Below are 16,262 nucleotides of genomic sequence, written 5' to 3'. Positions count from 1 at the left end.
CTTAAAGGGACATTTTACTTTTACAAGCTGCAAAAGAGAACTTTGCCTTTCTGTTTGTTATACACCTGCTTAAAAGGGACATTTACTTTTACAAGCTGCAAAAGAGAACTTTGCCTTTCTGTTTGTTATACACCTGCTTAAAAGGGACATTTACTTTTACAAGCTGCAAAAGAGAACTTTGCCTTTCTGTTTGTTATAAACCTGCTTAAAGGGACATTATACTTTTACAAGCTGCAAAAGAGAACTTTGCCTTTCTGTTTGTTATACACCTGCTTAAAAGGGACATTTACTTTTACAAGCTGCAAAAGAGAACTTTGCCTTTCTGTTTGTTATAAACCTGCTTAAAGGGACATTATACTTTTACAAGCTGCAAAAGAGAACTTTTCCTTTGTTTTACAAGCCTGCTAAAGAGGACCTTTTTCAGAAGCTTCAAAGTAAGAGCATTTCCTTTTTGTTCTTTGTACTACTTAAAGGGACGTTTTATCCTTTGTGGCTTTCCTGCATTCTGGAACAATATTCATTTTTGTTATCTTCTAATCTGCTTCCTGAGTGGGTCACGTCCTGGATATTTCTCAGTGTGCTAGCGTGTGCTTTCAATTCACGCTAGCAGTTGGGTTACATCCCGGATTGATTCCAGAGCGGCTGACATTACAAACGGGCCATAAAAATGGACCCCACTGAATTATCTATGGCCGTGGCTCACCAGGGACAGCTCTTGGGTTCTCATGCCACTCACTTGCAGTCTCTGGACACTAAACTTGATCAAATTACTGCTCTATTACAAAATTTGGTTGCTACCGCACCTCCCAATCCTAATCCCAATCCAAATCCGATTGAGGCATTACCTCCTCCGATTCCTAACAATCAGTCTCAGGTACAACTAAGTCCCAGGATTCCTCTTCCGGATAAATATGATGGGAATCCTGAAGAATGTAGAGGCTTTTTGAATCAATGCCGTCTTCATTTCCGAAATAGCCCTACTCTCTTTGCTACTGCCTCTTCTAGAATCACGTTTCTTATTTCCTTAATGAAAGGAAAAGCCTTGGCTTGGGTGTCACCTTTGCTAGAAAAGAATGATCCTATACTGTTGGATGTTGATACATTTCTATCTACATTCTCAAACGTATTCGATAAACCTGGAAGGTCATCCGCTGCTGAAGCAACTCTCCTGGATTTACGTCAAGGAAATCAACCAGTCTCTCAATATGCAATTGAGTTCCGCACCCTTGCCTCTGAAACCACTTGGAATCAGGGAGCACTCAGAGCCGCTTTCCGTAAAGGACTTTCTGAGCGTCTCAAGGATGAATTGGTGTATCGTGAACTTCCAGAGTCCTTAGAAGCCTTAATAAATCTCTGTATCTGTCTCGACGCCAGGTTTCGTGAACGCCAACAAGAAAAGGATAGAACACAGAGGACTGCCACTCGAACTCCTTTTCGTTTAGCTCCTCGTTTTTCTAGTCCAGTCACTCCAGCCTCTCCTACTACTGATCAGGCTGAACCCATGGAAGTAGGAAGTATAAAATTAACTGAGACTGAACGCTTAAGAAGACGGACTCTTGGCTTATGTCTGTACTGTGGCCTTAAAGGACATTTATTAAGGGATTGTCCTACTAGGCCAGTAAAAGCCAGGGCTTAACTCTAGTCCAGGGAACTGAGTTAAGCCAAAATAGTGGTCATTCCCTATACAAGAAACTCTTTGTTCCAGTAACTCTTCTAATTGGACAAAAGAAGATCTATACCCAAGCCCTAATTGATTCTGGTGCTGGAGGTGTGTTCATTGACTCTACATTTGTTTCTACTCATTCTATACCCTTACTAAAGAAGGAGTATTCCATTTCAGTCTCTACGGTCAGTGGAGATCCTTTGGGTTCTGGATACATTCAGTTTTCTACTCAACCCTTAATCCTCACCGTAGGAATACTTCATTCTGAGACAATTTGTTTCGATGTCATTCCCACTCCGCAATTTCCCATTATCTTGGGATTACCCTGGCTCCAGATTCACAATCCCATTTTTTCTTGGACTTTCGGTGAACTCACTTCCTGGGGATCTACATGCCAGACTAAATGTCTTCAAGAGATTACTAAGTTACCACTCACTATTGCTCTCACAGTTGAAACTCCGGAATCCTTACCTATGCATTACCATGACTTTGTGGATGTCTTCTCCAAAAAAGAAGCGGAACGTCTTCCTCCTCATCGCCCTTTTGATTGTCCCATTGACCTCCTTCCTGGGGCTGCCTATCCTCGAGGCAAAACATATCCACTTTCTAAACCAGAAAACATGGCTCTGGAAGAATATATAAAAGACAATCTGGCTAGAGGATTTATTCGACCCTCCTCTTCCCCTGTAGGGGCTGGTTTCTTTTTTGTGGGAAAAAAGGATGGCGGATTAAGACCCTGTATTGATTATCGTGGATTGAATCAGATTACCATCAAGAACAGTTATCCTCTGCCCCTTATTCCTGAACTTTTTACTTATCTTCAGGGAGCCACCATTTTCACCAAACTCGACCTACGTGGTGCATACAACTTGATCCGTATACGCAAAGGAGATGAGTGGAAGACTGCCTTTAACACTCGATTTGGGCATTATGAATATTTGGTCATGCCCTTTGGGCTATGCAATGCTCCGGCGGTTTTCCAGCATTTTGTAAATGAGATCTTTCGTGATTTTTTGAATATTTTTGTTATCATATACCTGGACGACATCTTAATTTTTTCTCAGAACCACCAAGATCATGTGCACCACGTCAAGAAAGTACTTCAACGTCTAAGAGAATTCCATCTGTTTGCTAAACTGGAGAAATGTTCTTTCCATCAAAAAATCATACCCTTTCTGGGTTATGTAATATCGGCATCTGGATTCGAAATGGACCCTACTAAACTTTCTGCCATTTTGGATTGGCCTAGACCTGATTCTTTGAAGGCTTTACAACGTTTCCTAGGCTTCGCCAATTATTACAGAAAGTTCATCAAGAATTTTGCTACTATTACTTCTCCTCTTACTTCTCTCACAAGAAAAGGACAAAACTGTAAAGTATGGCCGTCTGAGGCTATAGAAGCTTTTGAATCTCTCAAAGAAGCTTTTTCCTCAGCTCCTATCCTTCGTCATCCAAATCCTGAGTTTCAATTTATTCTGGAGGTGGATGCTTCCTCTGTTGCTGCTGGAGCGGTTCTGTCTCAACGAATACCAGAGACTGGAAGGATTCATCCTGTTGCTTTTTTCTCTAAAAAATTCACTCCTTCCGAATTTAACTATGACGTAGGGAATAAAGAGTTGCTTGCCATCAAGATGGCATTGGATGAATGGAGACATTGGCTGGAAGGTACTTCTTTGCCATTTACTATACTTACTGATCATAAGAACCTTCTGTATCTCCAAACAGCCAAACGACTAAATTCCAGGCAAGCACGCTGGTCCTTATTCTTCTCTCGGTTTCACTATAATTTGTCTTACATACCTGGTTCAAAAAATATTAAAGCAGACGCACTTTCCAGACAATTTCAAGATACCCCAGTTCCTGAGTCTGGTACCATTCTCCAACCTCATGAAGTCATTGCCCAGTTAACAACTTCTTGGTTACAAGAATTACAGTCCGCTCAAGAGCGTCTTCCTTTGTCCTGTAAACCTCCCAATGGTTTACTCTTTGTTCCTGAACGCCTTCGTTCCAAGATTTTATTTTGGGCTCATGATAGTCCCCTTTCTGGACATCCTGGCATCAGTATTACCACTCGAAACCTCAAACAACATGTCTGGTGGCCTACACTCTCTCAAGATGTGAAGGATTACGTCTCAGTATGCACACAATGTGCCATGAACAAAACTCCACGCCAACTTCCTTCAGGATTACTCCAACCATTGCCTATACCTCACCAGCCTTGGACTCATGTATCCATGGACTTTATTACCGATCTTCCCTTGTCCACTGGGAACAATACTATCTGGGTGGTGGTCGACAGGTTCACTAAGACGGCTCATTTTGTACCCTTGCCAGGATTACCATCTGCCAAAAGACTCTCTGAACTTTTTATTCTACATATTGTAAGAATCCATGGATTTCCTCTTGATATTGTTTCAGATAGAGGGGTACAATTCGTTTCTCGATTTTGGAGGTCACTTTGTAAACATTTTGGTACTACTATATCTCTCTCTACTTCTCACCACCCACAATCGAATGGTCAGACTGAAAGAGTAAACCAGTGTCTTGAAACATATCTTAGACATTATGTGGATCATTATCATTCTAACTGGACTTCTTACCTTCCTTTGGCTGAATTGGCCCATAATGCCCGGTACAATTCCTCCCTTCAGACTTCTCCTTTTCATGCAGCTTACGGATATCAGCCTAGGACGTTCCCTTTGCATACTTCCTCCACAGTGAATCCTGCTTCTGATCTTACAGCCCGAAGATTAACTCGACATTGGCAGAAGATACATCGTATTCTTTCTGTAACTTCTAGACGTTACAAGTTCTTTTCGGATCTTCGACGGAAAAAGGCTCCCAAATATCGCCCTGGTGATAAAGTTTGGATTTCCTCTCGATTTCTTCGCCTGAAACAACCTTCTAACAAATTGGGACCACGATATGTGGGTCCTTTCCGAATACTGGGTCAGGTATGTTCCACTGCTTATCGGGTAGCTTTACCCAAGTCTCTCAAAGTCCATCCGGTATTCCATGTTTCTCTTTTAAAACCTGTGATGATTAACAGGTATTCTAAGCCTTTTTCTAAACCTCCACCGTTATTGGTGCATGGACATCCTGAGTTTGAGATCAGCCATATTCTAGATTCCAAATTGCGGGGCAAGAAATTGTATTATCTCATTCATTGGAAGGGTTATCCAGTCACGGAACGTTCTTGGGAACCTGCTCATCAAGTAAATGCTCCAATATTGGTCAAGACCTTCCACAAGACTCATCCTGATAGACCTGGTCCTGTCCCCCGGAGGGGCCCTTGAGGAGGGGGTGCTGTCATGAGCGCTTCCGTTCATCGCCGTGTCGCCGCGGCTCCCGGAACTCCTCTGTGTCTCTGACGTCATGTTGCTTAGCAACATGACGCTTTCTCTCACACCCCTCTGATGACGGTTACGCTCCTGCCCTTTAAATCTCGGCGGGAGATCTGAATCTGGGCCCGTTTGTTTGTTTCCCTGGATTGTGAGTACCATATCAGTTTTATTCTTCTGTGTACCGACTTCTGCCTGCCTGACCAAGCCTCTTGCCTAATCCCTACTTGCTGATATTTGGACATTGACTTCTGCCTGCCTGACCTTGCCTGTAGCTATTACCCTTTTGCTGACACTTGGATGCCGACTTCTGCTTGCCTGACCCTGTCTTTTGCCTATACCTTTTGCTGATATTTGGATGCCGACTTCTGCCTGCCTGACCTTGCTTTGGCCTTTACCTTTAAACCTATTCTTTGTTAAACAAGACCTGCTTAAAGGGACATTTTACTTTTACAAGCTGCAAAAGAGAACTTTGCCTTTCTGTTTGTTATACACCTGCTTAAAAGGGACATTTACTTTTACAAGCTGCAAAAGAGAACTTTGCCTTTCTGTTTGTTATACACCTGCTTAAAAGGGACATTTACTTTTACAAGCTGCAAAAGAGAACTTTGCCTTTCTGTTTGTTATAAACCTGCTTAAAGGGACATTATACTTTTACAAGCTGCAAAAGAGAACTTTGCCTTTCTGTTTGTTATACACCTGCTTAAAAGGGACATTTACTTTTACAAGCTGCAAAAGAGAACTTTGCCTTTCTGTTTGTTATAAACCTGCTTAAAGGGACATTATACTTTTACAAGCTGCAAAAGAGAACTTTTCCTTTGTTTTACAAGCCTGCTAAAGAGGACCTTTTTCAGAAGCTTCAAAGTAAGAGCATTTCCTTTTTGTTCTTTGTACTACTTAAAGGGACGTTTTATCCTTTGTGGCTTTCCTGCATTCTGGAACAATATTCATTTTTGTTATCTTCTAATCTGCTTCCTGAGTGGGTCACGTCCTGGATATTTCTCAGTGTGCTAGCGTGTGCTTTCAATTCACGCTAGCAGTTGGGTTACATCCCGGATTGATTCCAGAGCGGCTGACACATGAATTTGGTCTGGAGATTCTTTCAACAGCCAGGCTGTTAAACCATTGTATTGGCCCTGCATATTTGCTGCCCCATCACTTGAATTACCAATGCAGAGTTTTATATTAAGGTCACAAGATTTTATAACTTGCATTAGCAAGTTAAACATGCTTTGTCCAGTAGAAGACTCACAATCTACAACTGCAAGAAGCTTTTCATTGATGCGATCAGTTACATAGCGAACAATAATAGAGCACTGTTCTTTGCTGATGATATCCTGGGTTGTGTCAAGCTATAGTGAAAACATACCAGCTTCCTTTACTTCTCTGCCGATGATCTCTTGTATTAGGTGTCGAATTGCTTCTATTACTTTGTTCACAGTTGTTTTTGAGAGTAATGTTATCAATGATCCTCTACCTTTTCCTCCAGTAGAGTGTATCTTTTTGCTGTTTTCTATGCACTTATTTACTTGTTCTCTTAGACAAATGTCATACTTGCTAAGAAATAGAATCAACTCCAAAAAAGTCCCATGGTCTTTATTTTTGTCATCTAAACTGATTGCAGACTCATCTTTATCTCCTCTATAACTCAGTCCTCGTTTTCCTATAACTTTCACAATGTCTACCACCCTTTGTAGTACTTGGTCTCTGTTTCGTACTTGCTCGCGCCGTACAGACATTTGATTGAAAAAAAGAAGATCATCAACACCAACACCACTGGATTTAAAAAAATAGGATTCTGCATAAGCATTGTGCATAGTACTTTTCTCATGCTCTTGAATCCTTTGGTGAATGTGCCTCTTATCAGTCATTCCTTCAATAAAAGCATTTGTTTCATTGGGTTTTGAAAAGGCAATACAAACAGAGCAATACATAACTTTGCATTGTTTGAAGTTGGTTAGCCACTTGTGGATTGTTCCATTTTAATGCTTTATTGCCTTTTTTTGTACTTGGTCCGTGATGTCTTGCTGTGGATGGTATTTGAAAAAAAGTTCAAGTTGATTTTTATCGGGACGAACAAAATAATCAAATGATGGAGGATCTATTGTGACATCTTCATCAGGAGCAGCTGCAACTGTCTGATCCTCTAATGGCCTGCTGAGCTCTAATTCTCTTTGTTCCCATGGGCCTATTTCTGATTTTTCTATAAATTCCATTTGCTCTTCTTGTATTGGTGGCATTTCTTCAGTGTACACTGTCTCTCTACTTGTCCCAGGTATGGATGTACTAGAACTCTGTACAGGAGAGCTGAACATATCAGTCATTTTTGAACATTTTTGTGCATCAGCTTCTAAAGACTTCTTATATTTCTCTCTTTTTTTTCTCCTCTCCTCCCTTTTGCTTTTTCGGAGCCATGTCTATAAAAACATGAAAAGCACAGTAAACACCTTGAGATTTCAATATAAAAATTGTTGGTATACAAAGTAAAAAACAATTGCATTATACTTTTCATGTAATTTACCCTTGCAAAATGGGGACATTCTATTTATCAGAATTTGAAATAGCTAAGTCTGCTACACATCTGTCCCTAACTGGCTTCAGTAGAGCAGTGATATTCAACCTTTTTTTGCCGCGGCACACTTTTTTACATTAAAAAATCCTGCGGCACACCACCATCCCAAAATTTTACAAAATCACACATTGTAGCCTAATACAGTATATATATATATATATATATATATATATATATATATATATATTTATTTATATATATATATATATATATATACACACACACATACTGTACTGTGCTGTCATGCCATGCCACCTACAAACTATACATGACATATTGACATTCATTCACAAACAGTCATAATGATTGTCTGTGAATGAATGTCAATATGTCATGGTTGTAAATGATGCCTGATGAGCCTGTCACATACCTCCCAATATTTCAAAATCTGAAAGAGGGACACCCCCGCACTGGGAAAAGTCGCCCCCCCCCCGCACACTGGGAAAAGTGTTATTTGTGGAGCACAAGATTATATGTGGAGCACGGTATATATATATATATATATATATATATATATATATATATATATATATATATATATATATACATATAGATATACATATATACACATACACATATATATACATACACATATACATATATACACACATATATACACAAGCATACATATGTTAAGGAAAAATATTTTTTTAATTCTGTATATATATTATTCTTATATGTTATAAGGGACTGACAAGTCTATTTTTAAACAGTTACATTTCTTTTTGTCAATTCAGCTAATACAGAAACTGCTGTATATGCAAAGTAAGTATTTTCAGCTACAGTAACACCCAAAGTTTGTATGAACAAGATAAGAAGAAGACCACGAGGTGCTGATTGTGAAGAAACAACACATGGCCTATAAAAGAGAGACATTGCTGCAATCTAATGCTGCACGCCACACACACTCTGTATTACTGTAAAGTGACTTGATGTCATTTTTGTTGTAATCATGTTTAATTGTACAATTATAACCTTATTAATTTGGAACAGCTGTCTGATGTTAATTTTTTCTTCAACAATTTGGTGCTGAAACCCGGGAGTTTGAAAGCGATTGTGGACGGAGCCAGGACTGGAACTATGAGGACAGGAGACCACAGGCGCCAAAAAGGTGAGAACCTTTGTTTCTCAAATTGCTCTCCTATCCTCTGATTCCTAAACCCTCTGTCCTGTCGTGAGTACAAACTCCCAAGAACCTGAGACAGTTGTATTTTATGTTTTATGTTTTAACATCTTTTGTTATGAATGTGTGAGTGTAAGAGGTCCTTTACGGCGTGTGAATGTACTGCTCCAAGACGCCCCTCTGCGGAGAAAGCAAGTGGGAGCAGTAGTGTGTTAAGTAAGAGGATTCTACTGTCCTCAGAGACAAATGTTTTCTATTTTCTGTGTTTGTTAAGTAAACGTAAACTGTTACTAAAATGGTCTGTACAGCAGAGGAACAATAGAAGGTTAAAGTGTGGGTAGCTGCAGAATTTCTTACTAGTCAACCTTGGTCTGTCAGTACAAAGTCTCTGGGTACCCCCTATGCTCTGCCTATGGACATTGTTGATTAAGTTCAGCTTCAGTCCATTGCTGCTATTGGGCATAGTGCTATTCCCAGAGAACAAGGGCGAATTCTGATCTTCTGATCACCTCTTGGCTTTGTTTCTGAAAACCTTGGACACACTGGTTTGAGTTTGCATGCTCCTATACTGAAGGGTGCATCCCTGAGCTGTAGTAGACTTGTCTCTAATGATATATAAAACTGTTGATGTAAGTCCCCTAGCATGGTTTGATTTTGATGATATAAGAGGCCAAGTACTTTTAGGATTTGTCTCCCTACTGTTTATTATTTGGGTTTGTTGGAAAATTTGGAGGGATCAGAAGCAGGGATTTTTAGTATGGAATTTATAGTGTGGGATTTATAGTGTGGGACTTTCCCTGACAGCCACAGTATTGCTAAGAGTCGAGAGAGAAGGGTAAGAGTCCCCTCCATCATAACTGGGTTATGAGAAACGATTCTTAGAAAGGGTGACATGAGGTCATCCTTAAGCAATGGACGTCCAAAATTTCCTCAATAGCCCACAGGAGGAAATGTATAAAGAATATAGTATGTGGGTCAGCTGGCATCTGCCTGAATGGTGCAAGTTGACTAAGGGAATGGATGTTGGGTTTCCAAAGGGGGAACCTTTGAATTATTCCACTAAGAAAATCTCTATAAAAATAACTGTAGAATCCTATAAGGAACAGCCCAATGTATTTTTTCTGTAGAAGACAAAGTATGTGTGCTGCAGCTACTGTACTGGGTGGGGGCTTCCAACCCCCCTCCCTTCCTCCAGCACAGAGCAGAACAAATTTTGTTGTTGTTTTTTTAACCCTTTTTTGTCCTAGACTTTATGTGCTGCTAGAAACTTTTTGTTCAACTGAATTAAATGTAATATTATGTATGTTTTGCACACACACATATGCAAGTCTTCCATTAAAAGACATAAGAGTGTATGCTATGCTTGAGGGCATTTAGGGGTTTTACATTTCTGCTTGGTATTTATATGGGTTAACTGGAGTTTTAAAAGGCCAGCACTAATGTGACTTGCACAAGTGACACTGCAATAGCCATACATTGTCCCTTTGTACATTATGGTCCTAGTGATATCTTTGCAGTAGAATTAATATAAATTACAATATACACAAGATTCTAGTAGTGAATATTTAAGAGGTCTGATTTGCTAGTTACTTTATTGGTAATTTCACTTTTACTACCCTGACTTAATTTCCCTACTGATAGACCACTAGTACTTACCCCCCCTGAAAGTTATTTGGTTATTAATGGTAGTCCTTGCATTTATAAGGTTAGATATTTGGTTGTGGGTCTGATTGTATGTGGGCATTGGCAATTGGATGTCTATTGTCATTTGTGACTGCATGCCAAGGCCTTGTGGACTATGTGCCCTAGTCCTGGGGTTTGTGTGCATTTTTTTATAGAGTGTGTAGAATCTGTGTGCCAGTTTGTCAGTGAGTATCTTTGTAAGTGTATTTGATAGTAAATACATGCGTGTGAGAGTGTGAATATTGATGTCACAGTGTGTACATGTGTGCTGTATATGTATATGCATATATGTATGTGTATGTATATATATGTGTATGTATGCGCTGTATATGTGTGTATATATGTATAGATGTATGTATAGATGTATGTATGAATGTATGTATGTGTATACTGTATATATATATATACTGTATATATATATATATATGTATATATGTATGTTTTTCTAGGTAGGTTTGGGAGGAGGAATGCATTACTGGGAGCTAGTTGTTGATTGTAGGCTGCACATAGATGGACCTTTTCTTTGGTTTACCTGATGTGTTCAGCTGACTACCAGTGGTGCCTTGCTGATCCTTTAATAAAGAATATCAAGTGAATAATGATATTTTGCTAATAGACATGAAATGGAAAATTGTTTACAACTGCATGTTCTAAGTAATAAAAGGAAACTGTTGGGTTTTAGTATTGCTGGGGAAAATTATTAGTGCCCCCAGTTTTGACTGTAGTATCTTATGTGCCCAATACACCTCATGTCAAGATGTATATGCCCCAAGGGGAGGTACCCTTGATGACTAAGGTATGGGAAAAATGCTCACTGCCACATTGGTGTCAGGACTGAATAAAGAAATCCATAATAAATTGGTTTCTCAATTGGTTTCCGCCCATTCTGATTGGCGAGATAAATCAGTCCCAACACTAATGAGCTTAGCGAGCGCAATACAAAGGAATATAGAAGTATAGAAAAAGAAAACACTAAGGGTAATGCCAGTGTGTGCCCCTGGGAAACCCCAATAGAAATAGTTTAAGGGATAAATGAGGGGGAACCCAGAAAAGGTAAATGTTATAACTGTGGGAGAACAATTGATGGACTGGGCTTCCAGTGTTACCAATCATGTCTGAGAGCAGAGGGGGTGATGCCTTTGTTCGCCTGACCCTGTCTGACATGCCATACCATTTTGTGGAGTGTTTGGTGGACACTGGAACAGACTGCAGCGTTCTCAAAAGAGCTATAGCTGTTATGAAATTAAAGGCACATCAGCGAGCAATTGATCCTATCACTATGGGTAATAATAGGGTAGATGAAGCAGCCAAGAAGGCAGTTCTCATGATACTCCTACAGTCCTCTGAAACTGTGGAGAATTTGACAATGGAGGTCTTAGAAACCCTCCAAAACCAAACTGGTTCCCTAACTCACTGCAAGTGGAAAAATGCTGGTTGCAAACTGGAAAATGAGGTTTGGAAACATGGGGATGGTAGATTATGTGCACCTACAGTGCTATATCCTGTTTTAGCCAGTTTATCTCATCTCCCTTCCCATGTTTCCAAAGGGGGAATGTATGTTTTGGTGTGTGTAGACATGTTTTCCTCTTGGGTGAAGGCCTGGCTGGTTGCCAAGGCAACAGCAGGTGTAACAGAAAAAACTGATAACTGAAATTGTGTGCAGATATGGTTTACCTGAAACAGTAGAATCTGATCAAGGGACTCATTTTACTGGGCAAGTGTTTGCAGAAATGATGACAGGGTTGCAGATTAATCGTCTGGGAAAGTAGAGAGAGACAATGGTGTTTTAAAAAATAAAATAGCTAAGATCTGTGAGCAGACAAAACTTACTTGGGTACAAGCCTTACCTTTAGCCCTCTTTGCAGTAAGACACACCCCAAAGGCAAAGCATGGCCTTTCGCCATTTGAAATTTTGTTTGGTAGACCACTAATAGGTATTTTCTTTCCACAAGAATTACATGGGCAGTATGCTTCTCTAACTGATTATGTTGTTCAGCTGCATGAGCAACTGACTAATTTGCATGGAAAAGTTTTCTCTTCATTACCAGATCCAGAACAAATAACTGGAACTCATCACCTGCACCCTGGAGACTGGGTGGTGATAAGAAGATACGTGAGGAGACACTTAGAGCCCTGATTTGACGGCCCATATCAGGTGTTACTGACAACACCCACCTCAGTCAAAGTGGAATGGAAACCAAACTGGATACAAGCCTCTCACTGTAAGAAAGTGAACTTCCAGGCCGGTGATAAAAACCTGTGTCAAAAGGGTGAGACCACTGGGGACAAAGTGGGTTAACTAACTGCCAAGATGCATATACTGTCCTGTTTTTTTCTTTGTCCTTTTCTTTGTGTTTTATACCTCTATACACCAGTGAAGGGCGACAAACGGACAAATTCCATCTGGCTTTTACACCAACAAACCGCCAAGCAACTGAATGCCACAGACTGTTGGATATGCTCTCATGTTTCTGCCAATCATAAAGGAATCCCTTTAATAGGTGTACCAATATCAATGAATGATTTAAATGTGACAGATTACAGCTATGTTGTTCAAATAGATATAGATCACTCTGTTCATAATGCTATCTCAGATCAAGGTACATACTTAGAACTTGCTGGTATAGTTTCTACACCAATAATGTGTCTTGGGCCAATGTATGTTAATTACATAGCAAACATGAAAGGTTGCATATTTAGTTTGCCCAAGGTATATGTGGGGGAAACAGATTGTAGAAATGCTACTTTAACATTTAATATGGAACCTAACAAAGTACCATGTGATACAGTAACTGCTGATTCTAATAGTTTATGTTTTTGTTCAACGTTAAAAGCTTTGTGTACCACTAGGTGTGCCTGTCTTGAACAGACAGACAATGATGAATGGACCTGTCAAACTCAGTTATATAACAATATGAGATGGTTTCAACTATGGCTGGGAAAGATGGTAAGATTATTCCAATGGTCCTTAAACAAGGTATAAGTAAGAATTATTCTCATCTGCAGATAAAGTCTGGATGTGGTTTCCTGCCTGGACAGGTTAGGGAATTGAGCTAGCAAGTAGAATTAACAAATATGCTAGTATTATGGATGGGATTATTAATGAGACTACAAGTTTTACACATGAATAAAGTAAAAGAGTTACAACAAAGATCTAAAGATATAGCTAAGGAAGGATGGGATCGATTGGAACCTGGTTTAAAAATATGCTTACAAATCTTTTAAAACCCATAGTGGTAGTGATAGGAGTAATTCTAATGTGCCTAATTGTTTGGAAATTGTTAATGATTTGTGTTTCTCGTTGCAGAAAAAGATGAAGATACCGATTGTTTAGGGTGATGATACAACAGCTACAGAGATGACCGACTGATAACTTAGTTCAGCTACCTGCCTTCCCTGCAGACCCTCCAGTCATTTTAGGAGACAGGTGGAAGATCTCATCTCTGCGAGGGGGTCCCACAATTGCACCTCATCAGCTTTGGGCCTACTACAGGATTTGGACCTAGGCCTGTGAAGGGATGCAGTTCTGGTTGCTGTTATCTGTTTAGATAGAGATTGCATATTTTGTGTTTGTGTGCTACCAATAAAGATGTGTGAATGCTTAGAGGAAATGATAACTATGTAGGCAGATCTGGAATGGAGGCTCAGCATCCCACTGTCTATGCAGCTTATCTGTATACTCAGTGATATACAGTCTGTCTAAGGGGTCATTTCCAGGTAGGAAGGTTGTTAGTTAGTCAAGTAAGAGACACAAAGTAATAATGGCGTGATAATAAACACAAGGTAATAGATAAATACATGTGATAATAAAATTATCAAAAGGGTGAGAAATGTTAAGGAAAAATATTTTTTTAATTCTGTATATATATTCTTCTTATATGTTATAAGGGACTGACAAGTCTATTTTTAAACAGTTACATTTCTTTTTGTCAATTCAGCTAGTACAGAAACTGCTGTATATGCAAAGTAAGTATTTTCAGCTACAGTAACACCCAAAGTTTGTATGAACAAGATAAGAAGAAGACCACGAGGTGCTGATTGTGAAGAAACAACACATGGCCTATAAAAGAGAGACATTGCTGCAATCTAATGCTGCACGCCACACACATTCTGTATTACTGTAAAGTGACTTGATGTCATTTTTGTTGTAATCATGTTTAATTGTACAATTATAACCTTATTAATTTGGAACAGCTGTCTGATGTTAATTTTTTCTTCAACACATACATACACACATGCATACACACACACATATACACACACATACATACACACATGCATACACACACACATATACACACATATACACACACATACATACACACATGCATACACACACACATATACACACACATACATACACACATGCATACACACACACATATACACACATATACACACTCATACATACACACATGCATACACACACACACATATACACACATATACACACACATACATATACACACATGCATACACACACACATATACACACATATACACACACATACATACACACATGCATACACACACACATATACACACATATACACACACATACATACACACATGCATACACACACACACATATACACACATATACACACACATACATACACACATGCATACACACACACATATACACACATATACACACACATACATACACACATGCATACACACACACATATACACACACATACATACACACATGCATACACACACACATATACACACATATACACACACATACATACACACATGCATACACACACACATATACACACATATACACACACATACATACACACATGCATACACACACACATATACACACATATACACACACATACGTACACACATGCATACACACACACATACATACACACATATACACACACACATATACACACATATACACACACATACATACACACATGCATACACACACACATATACACACATATACACACACATACATACACACATGCATACACACACACATATACACACATATACACACACACATACATACACACATGCATACACACACATATACACACATATACACACACATACATACACACATGCATACACACACACATATACACACATATACACACACATACATACACACATGCATACACACACACACATATACACACATATACACACACATACATACACACATGCATACACACACACACATATACACACATATACACACACATACATATACACACACATACATACACACATGCATACACACACACATATACACACATATACACACACATACATACACACATGCATACACACACACATATACACACACATATACACACACATACATACACACATGCATACACACACACATATACACACATATACACACACATACATATACACACACATACATACACACATGCATACACACACACATATACACACATATACACACACATACATACACACATGCATACACACACACATATACACACATATACACACACATACATACACACATGCATACACACACACATATACACACACACATACATACACACATGCATACACACACACATATACACACACATACATACACACATGCATATACACACACACATATACACACATATACACACACATACATACACACATGCATACACACACACATATACACACATATACACACACATACAAACACACATGCATACACACACACACATATACACACATATACACACACATACATACACACACACATGCATACACACACATATACACACATATACACACACATACATATACACACACATACATACACACATGCATACACACACACATATACACACATATACACACACATACATACACACA

General features: G+C 39.2%; 1 long non-coding RNA gene across 1 annotated transcript; it reads left to right on the top strand.

The window, feature by feature from the left end:
* Positions 1–8,172: 8,172 nt before the first annotated feature.
* On the top strand, positions 8,173–14,573 carry LOC128653832 (uncharacterized). The gene is made up of 2 exons (XR_008401394.1): positions 8,173–8,687; positions 12,431–14,573. It is a non-coding gene; the product is annotated as an uncharacterized LOC128653832 (long non-coding RNA).
* The last annotated feature ends 1,689 nt before the right edge of the window (positions 14,574–16,262 follow it).

This window comes from Bombina bombina, chromosome 3, assembly GCF_027579735.1.
Source record: "Bombina bombina isolate aBomBom1 chromosome 3, aBomBom1.pri, whole genome shotgun sequence".
In the NCBI taxonomy this organism is placed as follows: domain Eukaryota; kingdom Metazoa; phylum Chordata; class Amphibia; order Anura; family Bombinatoridae; genus Bombina; species Bombina bombina.
This window is presented reverse-complemented; position numbering and strand designations above follow the sequence as displayed.